Here is a 19,445-nt window from a genome sequence, read left to right on the forward strand (position 1 = left end):
TATACAATAGAATACTACTCAGCCATAAGATAATATGAAATACAGCCATTTGAGACAACATGGATGGACCTTGAAAATATCATAGTAGGTGAAATGAGTCCATCAGAAAGCGAAGAACCATATGATTTCATTCATATATGGTATATAAAATTTAAACTCATAGACACAGACTATGTATTGTGGTTACCAGAGGGAAAATGTTCAGGGTGCGGCGGGGAGTAGTAAAGCATAAAGCGGGACAAATATATGGTGATGAAAGGTGATTTGACTTTAGGTGGTAAGCACGCAATGCAACATACAGATCATGTATCATAGAAATGTACACTTGAAACCTATATAATCTTATTAATCAATGACACTCCTGATAAATTTAATTTAAAAAACCACAGCTAACATCATGTTTAGTGGTAAGAAGCTAGAAGCTTGTCTGTTAGGATCAAGAAAATATGCAGGATGTCTGTCCTCACCACTGTTTTTCAACATCATACTGGAAGTCCTAGCTAAGGCAATAAAACATGAAAAGGAAATATAAGGTCTATAGATTTCGAAGGAAAAAATCAAGCTGTCTTTGATCATAGACAACATGATTATTTATATAGAAAATACAAAAGAATTGAGTAAAGACCTTTTGGAACTAATCAGTGATTACAGAAACATTTCAGAATATAAGATTAATATACAAAAGCCATTGCTTTACCATATACTATCAATGCATAAATAGAATTTGAAATAAATATATTTTGCCATTTAGATCAGCAATAAAAATAACTATTAGGTATAAATATAACAAAATATGTTCAAGATCTATACAAAGAAAACTATAAAATTATAATGAAAGATATCAAAAAAGAACTAAATAAATGAAGAATTATTCTTTGTTCCCAGATAAGAAGACAATATTGTCAACATGTTGGTTTTCCCTAACTATAGATTTATGTAAGCCCAATCAAAATCCCAGTAATTTATTCTAAAGTTGATATGAAGAGCAGAAGACCAATAACAGCCAACACATTAAAGGAGACCATTAAAGGACTGACACTACCTGCCTTCAAGACTTACTATAGAGCTAGAGTAATCAAGACAGTGTGGTATTAAATAAATAATAGACAATAGATCAATAGAAGAGAACTGACTCACACAAATATAATGAATTGATCTTAGACAAAGTAACAAAAACAATACAATGGAGAAAACATAGTATTTTTAATAAATGATCCTGATACAACTAAACATTCACATGCAAAAAATAATTCTAGACCCTGAAGTTATATTTTCACAAGAATAACTAAAGATTAACTAAAAATGGATTATAAACCATCAAGGAAAATGCAAAACTATAAAATTCCTAGAAGATAACATAAGAGAAAATCTAGATGAGCTTGGGTATGATGAAAATTTTGAATATAACACCAAAGGTACAATACATTAAAGAAATAATTGATAACTTGGGCTTTATTTAAAATTAAAAACTTTTGCTGATTCAAAGTCAATGCCAAGAGAATAAGAAGGCTGGGACAAAATATTTGCATAATACATATCTGACTAAAAAAAACTTATTTCAAAATACACTTAGAACTCTTAAAACATGATAATAAGAAAAACAGTGAGGTTGTGGAGAAAAGGGAACCCTAGTACACTGTTGGTGGAAATGCAGACTGGTGCAACCACTGTGGCAAACAGTATGGAATTTCCTCACAAAACTAAAAATGGAACTGTCTTTTGATCTGGTGATTCCACTGCTGGGACTATACCCTAAGAATCCTGAAACACCAATTCAAAGGACCTATGCACCTTAATTTACAATAGCCCAGTGCTGGAAACAGTGTAAGTGCTCATCAATAAAGGAGTGGATCAAAAAACTGTGATAAATTTATGCAATGTAATACGACACAGCAGAAAGCAAGAAGGTACTTCTACCGTTCAAGACAGCATAAATGAAAGTGGAATAAATAAACCAGGCAATGAAAGACAAAAACCATATGATGGCACTCATAAGTGGAATCTAATCAACAATGACAACCACAAATAAAAAATGAGCAAAACAGAACCAGAGACTTGAAAATAAAGAACAAATGGACAGTGACCAAAGGGGAGGGGAATGGGGGATAACAGGAAAAGAAGGGGGGCAACAAAGAAACATGAATAAAGGACTTATGGACACAGACAATGCAGGAGGATTGACTGTGGGAGTGTGAATGGAAGGGTAGGGGTGAACAATGGGGACAAAGACAGGACAACTGACACTTGAACAACAATATATTTTTAAAAATAGTTAAAATCATAAAATAACTCAATAGAAAATGGGAAAAAGACATGAGTAGACACTTCATTAAAGATATACAGATGGAAATAAAGCATATGAAAAAATGTTCAACACCTTATGTCATTATTGAATTGCAAACTAAAACAATGAGATACCACTACATACCTATTAGTAGGGACCAAATTAAAAACTTTGACACCACCAAATGTTAGAGAGGATGTGAAGAAACAGAAACTCTCTCACATTGGTGGTGGAAATGAAAGGTGCTGCAGCCACTTTACAAGACAGTTGGAAAATTCTTAAAAAAATTAAACATACTCTTACTATAAAATCAAGTAACCATACTCCTTAGTATATAATCAAAGAGCTTCATAACTTATATCCATGAAAAAACCTGCACATGATGATTATAGCAGCTTTATTCATAATTGTCAAAATTTGGATTCAACCAAGAAAGATCTTTCAGTAGGTGAGTGAATAAATAAACTGTAGTGCATATAGACAATGGAGTGTCAATTAGATCTAAAACAAAATGAGCTATCAAGCCACATATAAATATGGAGCCAATTTGAAAAGGCTACACACTATATGATTTCAACTACATGACATTCTGGAAAAGGCCAAATTATGAAGACAATAAAATATCTGTGCTTCCATGGGTTGGGGGAAGGAGAGATGAATGTTTGTAACACAGAGGATTTTTTAAGCCAGCGAAATTATTCTTTACGATAACAGTGATGGATATATGTTGTTGCACTTTTATCCAAATCCATTGGAATATATAACACTAAGAGTGAACCTTAATGTAAATTATGCATTTTGAGTGATAATGATGTGTCAATGTAAAATTGATTGTGGCATATGTAACACCATGGTCCAGGGTATTGATAAAGGGCAAGGTTGTGCATATGTGTGTATAAATTGGAGTATACAGGAGCTCTCTGTACTGTCCATTCAATATTCCTGTGAACATAACATGGCTCTAAAAATAAATTTCATTAATCTAAATTTTTAAAAATCACAATTTTGGATCACAACACCTGACACCAAACTGTATTACAAGGCCACTGTAATCACAATAGCCCAGTACTGGCACAAAAACAGGCCCAAGAACCAATGGAACAGAATAGAGAGCCAAAAACAAGCCCACGTCTCTACAGTCAATTAATATTTGACAAAGGGGGCAGCAACATAAAATGGGGGTAAAAATAGCCTCTTCAACAAATGGTGTTGGGAGAACTGGACAGCTACATGCAAAAAAAAAAAAAAAAATGAAACTCGAGCACCAGCTTACACCATACACAAAAATAAATTCAAGGTGGATAAAATATTTAAATACAGGCTGTGACACCATTAAAGCCCTAGAGGAGAACATAGGAAGTAAAATCTCAGACACTTCACACAGCAACATTTTCACTGATATGACCCCTAGAGCAAGGAACCTAAAGGAAAGAATAAACAAAGGGGACCTCATTCTACACTGCTAAAGTAAACAGCATTAAAATGAAACAGGAACCAACTGTATGGGAAAATATATTTGCCAATGATAGTTCAGACAAGGATTTAATCTCCAAAATATATAAAAAACTTACACGACTCTACTCTCAGAAGATAAGAAACCCAATTAAAAAATGGGCAAGGGACTTGAACAGGCACTTCTCTAAGGAGGACATACAGAGGATCCAGAGACACATGAAAAGATGCTCAGTATCACTAGCTATCAGAGAGATGCAAATTAAACCACAATGAGATACCACTTTACACCAGTCAGAATGGCCATCATAAACAAAGTAACAAACAACAATTGTTGGAGAGGTTGTGGAGAAAAGGGGACCCTAGTGCACTCTTGGTGGGACTTCAGACTGCTACAACCACTATGGAAAACAGTGTGGAACTTCCTCAGAAAACTAAAAATGAAATTGCCTTTTGACACAGTAATTCCACTGCTAGGATTATATCCTAAGGACCCTGAAACACCAATCCAAAAGACCTATGCACCCCAATGTTTATAGCAGCACAATTTACAATAGCCAAGTGCTGAAGCAACCTAGGTGCCCATCACTAAATGAATGGATCAAAAAACTATGGTACATTTACACAATGGAATTCTATACAGCAGAAAGAAAGAAGGAACTGCTACCCTTTTTAACAGCATGGATGGAACTGGAAAGCATTATGCTAAGTGAAATAAGCCAGGCAGTGAAAGACAAATATCATATGATCTCACCTTTAACAGGAACCTAAGCAACATAACAAACAAACAAACAAAATAAAACCAAAGACACTGAAATAGAGAACAGGCTGACCAGAGAGGAGAGAGGAGGGAATTTCAGGGGGAAAGGGGAAAGGTTTACAGGAACAAGTATAAAGGACACATGGACAAAAACTAGTGAGGGGGTAGAAATCGGAGGGAGGTGGGCAGGGCTGAGGGGTTGGCTGGGACAGGAATAAAAGACAGAAAATTGTACTTGAGCAACAATAAAAAAGTAAAAAATAAAAAACCCCACAATTTTGGGAAAATGTTTTACTTTAAAGTTATGAAAAAGTGTGAATGAATGCAATAGCATGGATGAATCTAGTAAGTATATTGTTGACTAAAAGAAGTGAAACACAAAACAGTACATTCTGTATAATCCACTAATATTGCTTTTGCAGCAGAGAAATGTATTATGTTATTATGAATGCATACAAACTATAAAGAAAAAATAAGGAAGGTTACCTAGAGGGAGCAAATATAATTTCCTTGACTGGATCTGGGGTTGTGGTGGAGGTTTCTGGAATTTGGAAGTGCAAAGGGTTAGGAGGGTGGCTTCACAAATTAGCGTATAAAATAATGTAGTTGTGATTTATTTCATTTTTTGTATTGTGTTCTACTTTCTCAATTTTTAAAGGTCAAAACAAAAGAGAGAGAAGAAGAAAGCATCTATACCTCAGCAAATGAAGCCTCCTTTCTTTACACTATGTCTGGAAGGCCGATGTATTAGAGCAGAATACATAGATTTCTGAGTCAGAATACCTGGTTCAAATTGCATTTTCACCATTTTTTTAACTATGACCTTGGAGAGAATTACTGAATGGATCTCAGCCTGTTGTTCTTCCAAAGGAGAAAATAAAAAATATTGGCTCCATTTATTAAAGTCATCAACTACCTTGTTGCACTTGCTACTTTACTTACATCCTGAGTGCCATCTAACATTGAGACAATAATATCTATTTCACAAAACTGCTGTGAGGTTTGAAAGAAATAATGAAAATGAAGTGCCCAGCAGAGTGACCTATGCATGTGAGTTGATCAGTAAGAGTCAAGTCCATTGTCTGCTTCCTTACCTTCATGGTTTTAAGGCTGTTGTTCACTGTGACTATAGTACTACCATTACTGGCAGGAAACTCATGTTCTACATTCAATTTCAAACAATGTGTTCGCAGGCATCAGAATGTACATATGGAAGCAGGATGCCTGTAGTATGTGGAAAGGGAGTACCCATACCCTGTCTTTTTTCAGCAATTTCTGGTATAACTTGAAGTTCCTACCTGCCAGCCCTCATCGCTCTTCTGAGTCTAGAGAGGGGCACAAAAAATAAACTCCATTTTCACCAGGAGTGGAGAACTCCAAATATTTAACTAGAAAGGACAAAGTATGAATAAAAGAGTAAAGAATAGAAACATCCAATTCCTACTGTGTGGGGAGGGACTACTCCATTACACAGCATTATAAAAGACTGTTCTGCATGGTGTGGGTCCCATCTCCCACCTGGAGATGCACAGGACCTATCCATGCCCACAGATAGGTTCCCCATGGGGAATCAGGTCTGCATTGTACCTAGGTTGCTTTGAGACTTGTTTTATCCTAAAACTACTCCCTCACCCTGAATTGAGGGCAGCAAGTACTTACTGTAACTTCCTAAATTCTGTGCTAAACCTTCCAAGGATGAGTGTAAACCAGTTCAGCAACTTTTCCCTTTGCATTTGCAATATCCTTCTTCTGTGATGTGATTAGCTGCATCCGCATCCTCTCTTTTGTTTTCTATAAAGGTAACCACCTAAATGAAACCTGTGCATAGTAAATGAGGGTCATCACGTAATGTGCCCAGAAGAGCAATAAAGCTTGTCAAGGGAAGGGTTGGGGCACTCTCCACTTGAGAGTGGCCGAGACACTCTGAGGCTTTCTCTCCTCTTGAAAGAGAAGCCACACCATCCCTTTTCCTCCACAGGACTTGGTAGTCCATATGAATTTGTCATGTGTCATCCACAATGTGGGGGACCCCACAAGCTGGGGTCCACATCAGAGCATCAATAAGACCATGACAATCCTGTACTGAGATTTAATGGTAAGTAAAGCAGGTCTCTGCCTTGAGGGAGCTTAAGTCATGGTGAGCTTATGTACGAAATAAACATGAGCACGTTTGCACCTCTACCAAGGCATGCAGGTGGATTGGCCTGGCACTTGATTATGTGGTGTAATTCATCCACTGTTTTGAACACCATGAAAGGGAGTAAACCAGGTATAAACTCCAATAAAATATTCACTCTAGGGCAAACACTTTGCTGGGCTGTAACTATATTAATTCACTTGGTGTTCATGTTCCCCTGTTTTAGAAGTAAAGAACTGAGGCTTGGAAAAATTAAGTACTGTAATTTTAATGACATGAAGTAGTATAACCAGTTTATACAGCCAGGAGTTAAGTAATGTTCGTTTTCCCTCCATGTTAACTGCAGAGCTGTTTCTTAAGCTTTCTCCATAGGAATGCCACATGTCAACATTTGCACAATATACCTTGTCTCACAAAATTTAAGATTAATTATTTCATTTGGTCAAAAATTTACCTAAATAATTCTTACCCCTTTTGGATTCCTCACCATTTTAAACACTTCCATAACCAATTATGACCTTCCATGACAGAAGGTCATAATTGGTTATAGAAATTGGTCATGAAAAGTGCCTTGGGCATTTCATTTTACATATTTATTTGCCCCTCACAACTTTCATTCTCTCTCAGTGCATGAGTTCTCCATGGAACACAGCTAGAGAAATGCTCCTAAACTTCCACATACCTGATTATCAGGGTCTCCCCAGCACAGAGAAAACTACAAGAGTGATACCTCTCCAGAAAGCCTATAGAAGGGAGCTTCATAAATCCAGCTGGTTCTCCTTGTTGGGACATCAGCCCAACTGTGTGCTTAATGACATGGCTGGGAAAATGCATGCTTCCCAACAAACACCACCTGACTTAAGATTATACCTGAAGGACAATAGATTGAGGAAAAAACTGACTCTTAAATATATAAATAAAAAATGGTATCTCAGTGGCCTTTTTAGTACAAGGGTTCTGAAACCTGCATGCCCACAAAATTACCTGTGGAGCCTTTTAAATGGGTAGACTTAGAGTGCAACTCCACTTCTGGGAGCTCTGATGCACATCCATTTGTTTTGTTTTCATGTTCTAAGGATCTAGATGACAGAGCTATCCCCCTGCAATGGAATAACTCAACTTTACTGATAACAAAGACAGAAAATAAAGTACTGCCTTGGTGTTTTTTATTTAAATGTAAAGAATTGGAAATACCCTAAGGTATAAGAATAAAGAAGGTCTTGAGTCAAATAGAGCACATCCTTACAACCATTTGGCTCATTAAAATTCATATTATGAAAGAAATTTAGATACTCAGTCATCCCTGCTCAGTGGCTCACCCCACAGTTCTCAAATCCAGGTGGGTTTCCAATTTTATGGGACACTACTCTAACTAAAGTCATCAATAAGTGTCTCTTCTTCCTTTTGGTGCATATAGAAAACTCAGGACCTTATCATAGTCACTAGAGACCTATAGGCAACTCTGAGAGAGGAGATTAGGGCAGGTCTGTCTGGGCCATCGTATTCCCCCATCTCTTCCTTTCAACATCCCAGTTCCCCTAAGAGCTTCTTTCCTTATACCCTGTTCATTTGTTTCCTCTGTTCTTGGACATATATCAAAACTCAAAGATGATATTCCCCAGTTCTCCTTCTTTTTGCAGATTTTCATCATTAGAAATCCCATTCTTTCTCCATAAAAGTTTACTCTTAAAATCACTGCTTTCTCAAGAAAGTGAGTATTGAGACCTTTCAGAAAAAGACCTTTCATAGTCTTTTCCTCTCACTCTTTCCTGTGCCATGAGCTTCAGGATTCCACCTTGGCTCCAGACAGCTGTTAAGAAACATGATATGAAGGGTTCAATTAAAAGACAATCTTTATATTTGCACAATACTAGTTTATTGCAATTAAAAAGGGACTTTCTTTTTGTAAATGGTAGTTTTGCCAATGTGGCCATTTTCTCCACATTCCCAGAAAAATACTTCTTTCTTTTTCCCATCACTTGGCTACACTGGCATATGGGTTTTGGTGGGCCTGTGGTTGTTTGTACTGTATTGACCACAAAGCTAAAGACTTGGTCTCACTCTGCAATTTAGGTCCCACAAGTAGGGGACCAGCCAAAGCCTGGGATGGAGACCCATGTGCCACAACCATTTACTACACAGGCAAACAATGGATCATCCAGTTACTGAGGGCAGAAGCACTGCCCCAGTTCATGTCACATCCCAGCCTCTGAGAACACAAAATGAATACCCACAGCAAGGATATATAAATCTACTCTCAGTGTCTGCTTCTGGCTCAAATGATATAATTTTTTGTTCCCAAAGACTCACTTCCTTTTCCTTACTGGGTTATTTTCATTGTGTTCTTTTTCATATGTCCACTGGCTCCAGTACTTATGCAAAACTTCACTATCATGAAATATACTTAGACCAATAAAATCATTACATTTTAGCTGGATATATCTCAAAGGGATTGCAAAAAACAATTCCTTCATTTTGTCGGCAACAGCCAGAAAGGTTAGGACTTATCCAGGGTTATACAGCAAGGCAACGGCAGTACAGACCAGAGATCAAGTCTAATATTATGTTTCTCAGGCTTTCTGTAGTGTACTCATACAAGACAATTACAGTTTAATATTAACCAATGCACAGAATGTCAAATCTGTGAGTACACATACAAACAGTCGCATATACTTTGCTCTCTAGAGCCATACATGCATAATTTTGATTATCTTCCTTAAAAATATTGCTTGTCTTGCATATCCTCCATAACTACATTAGTTTAAAGAGCTAAAAGTTGAGTCTGCATCTACATTTTTAAAGCCCTCCTTTTTAAAAGCAATGCACACTTTGAAGCAAGCCTCCACATATGTGAAAAATGTCATGATTTATATCATGTGATGCCTCTGGGCATTTTGTCAAATTATTTCCATTTTTCTACTTTGGGTCCTAATGATCCTATACACTCACTATGCAAAAGGGAAATGTGCTGCCTGCCCTCCTCCGCTTGAAATACTCACCGTGGAAAGTAGGAAAGGGCATACAGCCTCGCTGCCCTTTGCTAAGATGCATCATGGTCATCCTTGTCCTCTGTTCACATCTGTGAGTCTGTTCGTGCTATTGCCTGCATGTACATAAGTGCCTGATAACCTGTAGCCTGACATTTCTCCTTCAGAACAATCTCTGCTCTTTATACCCAACTGCCAACTTAGTGCTTTCATTTTGCTGTTCCCACTGCTACTTTGCTATATTTGTATTTGTCTTGGGATTCAAGCAACTAGATGTAAATAGAATACATGCATTCAGCATTTTCCCCATGGAAACAATAGCAGGTCCCCATGCAATCTCATGCAATACTTCCATTTCAAAAGGCCTCCTCTAGGTATCAAAAGGAAAGGTACACCTACTGGGACCAACCTGGTGACAAAAGCAATAAGTGCAGTCTTACTTTTATTTTAAAATATTCTTGCTCTGTTGGCATATTCTACATATCTTTAAGCAGGGACAAAAATCAACTCAAACTGCCCTGGCTGGTGTAGCTCAGTGGATTGAGTACAGGCTGTGAACCAAAGGGTCGCTGGTTTTATTCCCAGTCAGGGCACATGCCTGGGTTGTGGGCCAGGTCCCCAATGGGGAATGTGCAAGAGGCAACCACACATTAATGTTTCTCTCCCTCTCTTTCTTCCTCCCTTCCCCTCTCTAAAAATAAATAAATAAAATGTTTTAACAAAATCAACTCAAATCCTTCCCAGGCTTCAGCAAGTCTCAGGAGGATAGGGAAGCCAGCAGAACCTGGTTTACAAATTTTCATTACCCAGGCATATGCTCAGAGCATCTGCTAATTGCCAGTCCTGGGTCTGGTGCTGGCTCTAGGACTTACTTTCAGTTGAATGGATTGGCTGCCCCTCAAACTGGTAAGCCTTCTTTAGGATTGATTACAATGTCCACAAAATAGTTCCCTGAATAAAAAAATGTTTCTGTTTTCTTGGGAGAATTAAAGCATCAAAAATTAGATGAAATATTTTAGGAATGGGACTGTTCAAATTTTTTCTTTCCAAAATCACAGAAAATGACTTACTAGGAAAATGATAAAATATTCCAATGTGATGAAATTGGAGAATATGTTGTCATTGGTAAAATAGAGAGGCTAAAACAAAATACCTGGGTAGAAATAAGGGGGTCTTTGCTAACCTTGAGGCTAGGACACTTGATGATACTTGCTTATGCTTCCTCTTAGATTCTGCTCAGGGTTGGTACCACAAGACATGATTCAAGGGTCCTGGAAAGACTTGCTGACAAGAGAAGAATGGAGGAATTCTCTATCAGCTTTTAAGAGAAATCTGAAATTTTAATCTTAGAGATTAATTTTGAATTTAAAGATATGTGGTCTGATAACACACAAATGACCCCAAGAGGAGGTAATATTCTGAGGTACAACAGTTCCTGAGGCAGTTTGTTTATGCCTCAGAAAGAAGGGTTTGTCAAAACCTTACTCGGGAGAAGACTTAGATGGGATTGAAGAAGTGCCAAGAAGAAAGGATTTAGATCATATTAGTTTAAGTGGGGAAGGTGCTAGTAAACATGGAGACAAGAGGCAGAAGAGGAAGGTTAAAACTATCATTTTAATTCTGAGCCAACTCAGCCATGTTTGCTATGTCCTGAACTGGGGAGTTGCATGTCAGTGGACGTGTTTTGAATAGGCCAGAGAAGCACCTGGCTGGCATAAATGCCATAAACACAATTTAAAAATCACATTCAGAGTTGGCCTCAGTTCATATAATCATTAGTTTAGCAAGCACATACTGTGTATCTTCTACCAGATTCTGTGATATCATGTAGATGTCTTCAAATAGCTCACTATATCAGTAGAGAAATCCCACCAGCTCTGCACAGTACCCTAATATCTCTTCATAGAGATATGAAGAGTGTAATAACATTTTTACTTGGTAACAATTATTAGTAAATACTCTACCCAAAGTGTTTGAAAGAAGCCAGTTCAGTGATGCACGGTGCTCCTAACCCTGCCATCCATAGCTTCTGAAAGAGCCATATATAAGAACTTCTGGAGCAGAGAGCCACAAGACTCCCTGTAACAGGATCTGATGACTAAAAAAGAAATTGTTTATCTTAGATTTTCAAAGTGTCCTCCCAAACAAGATTCCAAAGAGATGTTTCTTAAGAACTATTTTAATAAACAATTTGCAGAACAGAAAAGACAAATATTCACTACAAATAATTGGCTTTTAAAAAGTAACTGATTCAAGAGAAAAGTCAAATCTAGCCTTTTTCATTTTTGTTCACAACACAATTGAGGGGCTTCTAAATCACCAGCGCTCTCTGCCTGCCAGAGCCCGCCTACAGGGAGAAGCTCTGTGAGCTTAACTCAAGCTCAAAAGACAGTAGAGGTTTTATCTGAGTAAAACCAATGAAGTGTACTTTATTGTCTTTATCTTCTCTTTAAGAATCTTCCCTTTTCCCATCCCAGTGTTTGAGATCAGAAATATCTATATCTTCCTTTCTGTAAGATCTGAATCCAACAATATGAGTAAGATAGCCTTGATCAGCCTCTCAACTGACAGGCCATCAGTGGTTAACATATCTGCCAATGAGACCAAAAAAGTGCACACATTTTGGAAGCAAATCAATTTGTTCAAAATTAAATATCACATGGCTATGAGATGAGGAAGTTTGTAGTAGAAGCATAATAAAAGTGAAACAGAAATTCACCTTGACACTAATTCTTATAAAATATAGGGCTCCCAGTAATAACATTGTGCCTTACAGATCATTTTCACATAAATTACTGAATTTAACCCTCAAGAAATAAATAGTAGGTAGATACATTATGTCCATTTGAAATATGAGCAAACTGAGAGTCAGAAAGTATAGATTTCTGTAAGAGTATATAGGCGAAACACCTAAGATTTGAACCATGGTCCTAGAATTCTAACATTAGCATCTAAATTATTGAGTTTTGACATAATAAAAGGCTTTTAGTTATGGGAATATAGCAAATCCTTTCTTTATTCTATAATAAAGTCAATCTATACATTAACAGATATTAACATAGGGCTGACACATAGAGGATTCAAAGCAGGCTCAGAAGTGGTTTGCCACCTGCAAAGGAAACAATTTATACACCAGGGAAATTATAATCCATAATTAAGTGAAATACTAAGATTCAAAACATCAGTGATAATTTCAATAGTTAAGAAAGGCCGAAAAATTCAGTTAGACTTGATAAGAAATTTTCTAAAAAGCTTCAGAAGAAGGATAGAGTGAATATGTATAGAAGAGCTGGTAAATGATACCAAAGTCAAGTGGACTCTCATAAATTTGTACAGTTCCAGGAGATCATCCCATAAAACAGTAGAGATTGTGTCCCAGGTGGATACTGATAAGCAAGTGCCAGAAATACATAAACTGGTGTTTGAGACAAGGCTGTGGTCATAGAAACATGCTAAGGACTTAAAGCAGAAAAGCAAAAATGGTGGCCTCCTAGGGTTAAGGGAAGATTGTGATTTTATGGACACCAAGAATAATACAAGCCAAGATGCTCAATCTACAGCAGCCACACTTGGTCTAGTACCTGCTGGCTCTGAACCTCCTGATATAATGTGCTTGCCCAAGCTTGGCTCAAAAACTACAGGTGAGATAAAACATATCTCAAGTGCCAACAGCTGAGCATGGCTTTGGCTGACTGATGGATAACTGAGAAAATCATGGACAACAAATAAAGTCAGTGATTGTGCCAAATACAGTATTTACATGCAACCCAGCATATAGTTTTTATTTTCTATAAGGATTGATGAAAGGATTATAATGGATCAGAGTCAATAATAATAATTAAGAGTCTAAGATCCTTGAGCAAGTCCAATAACCTTCACTAAGGAAATTTAGAACCATTGTTCTTACCCCATTCTATCTGATGCAGAGATCAAATTCTTAATCATGAGACAATAAAAGGCATCCTTTTAATGAAATATTAACTTGTAAATGACAAGGGATTCAGGAACAATTTCACTGTGTATTTTTGAAATAAACAAACTGCCATACCATTTGTGTTCTAATGGGAATGTCAAGTTAGAAAAACCCAGAGAGCAAATGGGAATTTTTCAGATGACCTGATGCTAATGATTGCATTTCTCTAGGTGAAGGATGTAGAACCCTGTCTTGAAACTGTGCCCTATGTCACAATTCTGTTCAACCACCATTGTAAATGTCAAGGAACTCATGAACAAAATTCTTATCTCATCTCCCTTACAGATGAATAAGCTGAGATAGAGGACAATGTCTTATTCTTTACTTTGTTTAAGAAATGGACTCCTTCTGCATTCCCCACCCCAACCCCAAGACCTTGTCTCAACCATAAGTCCATGGAATTTTTAGTAGGAACATGAAAACCTAAATTAACTTTTATGTAGACTTCTTTCTAAAACATGTTTCTCAACCTGGCATTTGCAGCACAGAAACAAAACAATTCATTTTGACATGCTTCACTAAACTGAGGTCTGAACCATACTGTGAGAGCCTCTCTGTGGATCCTATAAAATACTAAGAAATATGCATTTGACATCTGGTTTGCTAGATTCCTGCTGAGCAATGGAGGCTTGGGTGTGAGGCTGTTGTGGACTGGCAGATTGGCTATGCATATAACTGTGTACAAATCCAAACAAAGGGGTCATGTTCAGGCATTAATTGTGAATGTTCCAAACAAAATTTTCGAGAAGCATGTGAGGAGCAATTAAAAAGTTGATTTCTTGTGCAAAAAGGGCAGTGGTAACTTAGGGATGTGAATGTCCAGCATATACCTCTAAGAAATATAGACCATAAGGTGTACATTGTAGAATGCAATTTGAATACCAAGATACTTTAAAGCATCTTGAAAAAAAGTTTAGAAATGATTAGGTCTTGGTAATTGTTAGTAAGACAGCAAAGGTGCATTCCTCATTGCTTCTCTGAGTTGGATGAATAGCTAGCTGGATCACTATATAATATTTTAATCTTTTCACCTGAGCCTCATGGACAGTCACAAAATACATAAAATATAGGAAGACTAGCTATCATATTAATATTTAAAAGATCTACTGGCATATAGACTGTTAAATAATGCACCCATTTGAATTTTATACCTTGTTTCATATATATAGTTTTATTGTTCAGCATAGTTGTCTGCATTTCCCCCACCACTCCCCCTACCCCAGCCACTCCCATCTCCCTCCCCTGATTACACACTCCCTTAGTTTTGTCCACGTGTCCTTTATAGTAATTTCTGAAAACACTTCCCCCATTCCCTCCCATTATCCCCTCCCACCTCCCCTCAGGTTACAGTCAGATTGTTCTTAATTTCAAAGTCTCTGATTATATTTTGCTTGCTTGTTTGTTTTGCTGATTAGGTTCCTGTTAAAGGTGAAGATGTAGAAAGATGAGATCATATGGTATTTGTCTTTCACTCCCTGGCTTATTTCACTTAGCATAATGATCTCCAGTTCCATACATGCTGTTGCAAAGGGTAGGAAATACTTCTTTCTTTCTGCTGCATAGTATTCCCTCATGTAAATGTACCATACTTTTTTGATCCATTTGTTTAGTGATGGGCATTTAGGTTGCTTCCACCACTTGGCTGTTGGAAATTGTGATGCTATGAACATTGGGGTACTTATGGATTGGGTTCTTATGGATTGGTGTTTCAAGGTTTTTAGGATATAATCCCAGCATTAGTATTCATTAATCATGTAATTGATTAATGATAAATTTGTTCAAAACTAAATATCACATGACTATGATATAGAAATAAAAGGCATCAAAAGGCATTTCTTGTTTAGTTTTTTTTTTGTTTGTTTGTTTTTAGGAAATTCCATATTGTTTTCCACAGGGCTGTACCAGTTTGCATTCTCACCAACAGTACACTAGGGTTCCCTTTTCTCTACATCCTCTTCAACACTTGTTGTTTGTTTATTTGTTTATGATGGCCATTCTCACCGATGTGAAGTGGTATCTCATCATAATTTTAATTTTCATCTTTCTGATGTCTAGTGATGCTCAGCATCTTTTCATATGTCTCTGGGCGCTCTGTAAGTCATCCTTGGAGAAGTGCCTGTTCAGGTCTTTTGACCATTTTTAATACTGTTGTTTCTCTTCCTAGAGTGGACTCATGTGAGTTCTTCATATATTTTGGAGATCAAACCCTTTTCCGAGGTATCATTGGCAAATACATTTTCCAACACAGTTGGTTCTCTTTTCATTTTAATGCTGTTTTCTTTAGCTGTTCAGAAGCTTTGTATTTTGATGAGATCTCATTTGGTTATTCTTTCCTTTATGCCCCTTGCTTCAGGGGAAATATCTGTGAAAATTTGCTGTGTGGAATATCTGGTATTTTCTTGCCTATATTTTCCTTTAGGAATTTCATGGTGTCACTATTATATTGAAGTCTTTTACCCACCTTGAATTTATTTTTTGTGTATGGTGTAATTTGTTGCTTGAATTTCATTTTTTTTTTTTTTGTATGTAGCTGTCCAGGTCTCCCAACACCATTTGCTGAAGAGGCTATTTTTACTCCATCTTATGCTTCTTCCCCATTTGTCAAATATTAATTGACCATAGAGACTTGACTTTATTTCTGGGCTCTCTATTCTGTTCCATTGGTCTATGTGTCTGTTCTAAGGCCAGTACCAGGTTGTTTTTATTACAGTGGTCTTGATATACAGTTTGATATCAGGTATTGTGACCCCTTCTACTTTGTTCTTTCTCAAAATTGCTATGGATATTTGGGGTCATTTATGGTTTCATATAAATTTTTGAAATATTTGTTCTATATCTGAAATATATCATTTGGTACTTTAATAGGGATTGCACTGAATCCACAGATTGCTTTGGGTAATATGGACATTTTGATGATGGTAATTCTTCTAATCTACAAACATGATACATGCTTCCATTTGTTTGTGTCTTCCTTAATTTCTTTCTTCAGCATTGTGCAGTTTTCTGAGTATAGGTCTTCTACCTCCTTGGATAAATTTATACCTAGGCACATTTTTTTCTTATTTCTCTATCAAATGGGATTTTCTCCTTATTTCTTTTTCTGATATGCTAGTGTTGGTGTACAAAAATGCCTTTGATTTCTGGATATTGACTTTGTATCCCACTGTTTTGCCAAATTGACTTATTAGGTCAAGTGGATTTTTCATGGAGTCTATAGAATTTTCTATGTTCACTATCATGTCATCTGCAAACAATGATAGTTTTGCTTCTTCCTTTCCAATTTGGATGCCTTTTATTTCTTTATCTTGTCTGATTGTTGTGGCTAGGACTTCCAATACTATGTTGAATAGGAATGGTGAAAATGGGCGTTCTTGTCTTGTTCCCAATCTAAGCGGAAAGCTCTAAGTTTTTGCTCATTGAGTATGACATTGGCTGTAGATATCCTGTGTATGGCCTCTATTATGTTGAGGAATGCTTCATCTATGTCCACTTTGTTGAGTGTTTTTATCATAAATGGATGCTGTACCTTATTAAATGCTTTTTCAGCATTAATTGATATGATCATGTGATTTTTGCCTTTCATTATATTTATATGATGTATTATGTTTATTGATTTGCAAATGCTGTACCATCTTTGCATCCCTGAAATGAATCCCACTTGATCATGGTGTATGATCTTTTTAATGAATTGCTGAAAGTGGTTTGTCAATATTTGTTGAGGATTTTAGTGTCTATATTCATCAGAGATATTAGCCTGAAGTTTTCTTACTTTGTTATGACTTTATCTGGTTTGGGGATTAGGATGATGCTGGCTTCATAAAAATATTTTGGGAGTCATCTGTCTTCTTGGATTTTTTGGAATAGTCTGTGAAGGATAGGGGTTAGCTGATCCTTAAATGCTTTGTAAAATTCTCCTGTGAAACCATCTTGTCAGGGCTTTTCTGTGTTGGGAGATTTTTTGTTACTTTCCCAATTTCATCAGCTGTTCTTGGTATGTTCAGGCTTTCTGCTTGTACATTGAGTTTTGGAAGATTATATTTTTCTAGAAATTTGTCCATTTCACCTAAATTTTCAAATTTCTTGGTATATAGATCTTTGTAGTAATTTCTTACAGAGCTTTGTATTTCTGTGGTGTCAGTTGTAATCTCTCCTCTTTCATTTCTGATTGTGTTTAGTTGGGTCCCCTCTCTCTTATTCTTGATGAGTCTGTTTAAAGGCTTGTCAGTTTTGTTTATCTTTTCAAATAACAAGTTCATAAATTTATTGATCCTTAAAATTGTTCTTTTAGTCTCTATATCATTTAATTCTGCTCTGATATTGGTTATTTCCTCCCTTCTGCTTGCTCTGCGCTGTCTTGGTTGTTGGTACTCCAGTTTTTATAGGTGTAGGGTTAGGTTGTTTATTTGAAATGTTTCTATCTTTCCCAGGTAGGCCTGTATTGCTATGCATTTCCCTGTCAGGACTGCCTTCACTGTGCCCATAAGTTTTGGATTTTTGTGAGTTCATTTTCATTTGTTTCCAGAAACTTTTTGATTTCTCCCTTGATCTCATTCTTGATCCATTCATTGTTTAAGAGCATGCTATTCAATCTCCATGAGTTTGAGTGTTTTTGAGTCTTTTGAGTTGGTTTCAAGTTTCAATCCCTTGTAGTAGAGAAAATGCTTGATATGGTTTCAATTTTATTAATTTTGTGGAGGCTTGTTTTGTGTCCTATCAGGTGGTTCAATTATTTATAATAATATTATAATAACAATCATATGATAGAATCTTTTAAAATTTTCCATGTGCATTTGAAAAGAATGTGTTTTGCTTCTTTGGGATGAAAGGTTGTATATATATCAGTTAAATCCATTTGACCTAGGGCATTGTTCAATGCCACAATATCTTTGTTGATATTTTGTTTGGAAGATCTATCCATTTTTGATGGTGAGATGTTAACATTCCCCTACTCTAACTGTGTTGCTGTCAAAATCTTTCTTGAAGTTCTCCAAGATTTACATTATGTATTTGGGTGCTCCTATGTTGGGCGCATATATATTGACAATGTTTATGTCTTCTTGGTGAATTCTTCCCTTGAGTATTATGTAGTGACCTTCTGGGTCTCTCTTTATGGCCATTTTTTTTTTTGAAGTCTATTTTGTCTGATATGAGTATTGCTACCTCGGCTTTTTCCCCACTGTCTGTTTGCTTGGAATATTTATTTCCAGCCCTTCAGTTTCAGTCTGTGTAGGTCTTTTGCCCTGAGGAGGGTCTCTTGTAGGCAGCATATGCCTGGGCCATGCTTTCTTATCCATTCAGCTGTGTCTTTTGATTGGAGCATTTAATCCATTTACCTTTACAGTTATTATTGATAAGTTATTCATTCCCATTTTACTTTCTTGGTACCTGTTTTTCTCTCCCCCCCCCCCTTTCTCCCTTTTTCTTAAAGCAGACCCTTTAGTATTCATTGCAAAGCTGGTTTGGTGGAGGTGTATTCTTTCAGCCTTCTTTTGTGTGGGAAACTCCTTATTTCACCTTCCATTTTAACTGAGAGCCTTGCTGTATAGAGTAGTCTCGGTTGCAGGCCTTTGTTTTTCATTACTTGGAATATTCCTTGATAATCCCTTCTGGCTTTAAAATTTCCATTGAGAAGTTGGCTGCTAGTCTTATCAGGGCCTGATAAGACCCTGTTTCTCCCTTACTGCCATTAAGATTCTCTCTTTATCTTGGAATTTTGCCATTTTAATTATGATGTGTCTTGAAATGGACCTCTTTGGGTTCTTCTTGATTGGGATCCTCTGTGTTTCCTGGATTTGTGTGGCTTTTTCTCTCATCAAACTAGGGAAGTGTTTCATCATTACTTTTTCAAATAG

This window comes from Phyllostomus discolor, chromosome 6, assembly GCF_004126475.2.
Source record: "Phyllostomus discolor isolate MPI-MPIP mPhyDis1 chromosome 6, mPhyDis1.pri.v3, whole genome shotgun sequence".
NCBI lineage: Eukaryota > Metazoa > Chordata > Mammalia > Chiroptera > Phyllostomidae > Phyllostomus > Phyllostomus discolor.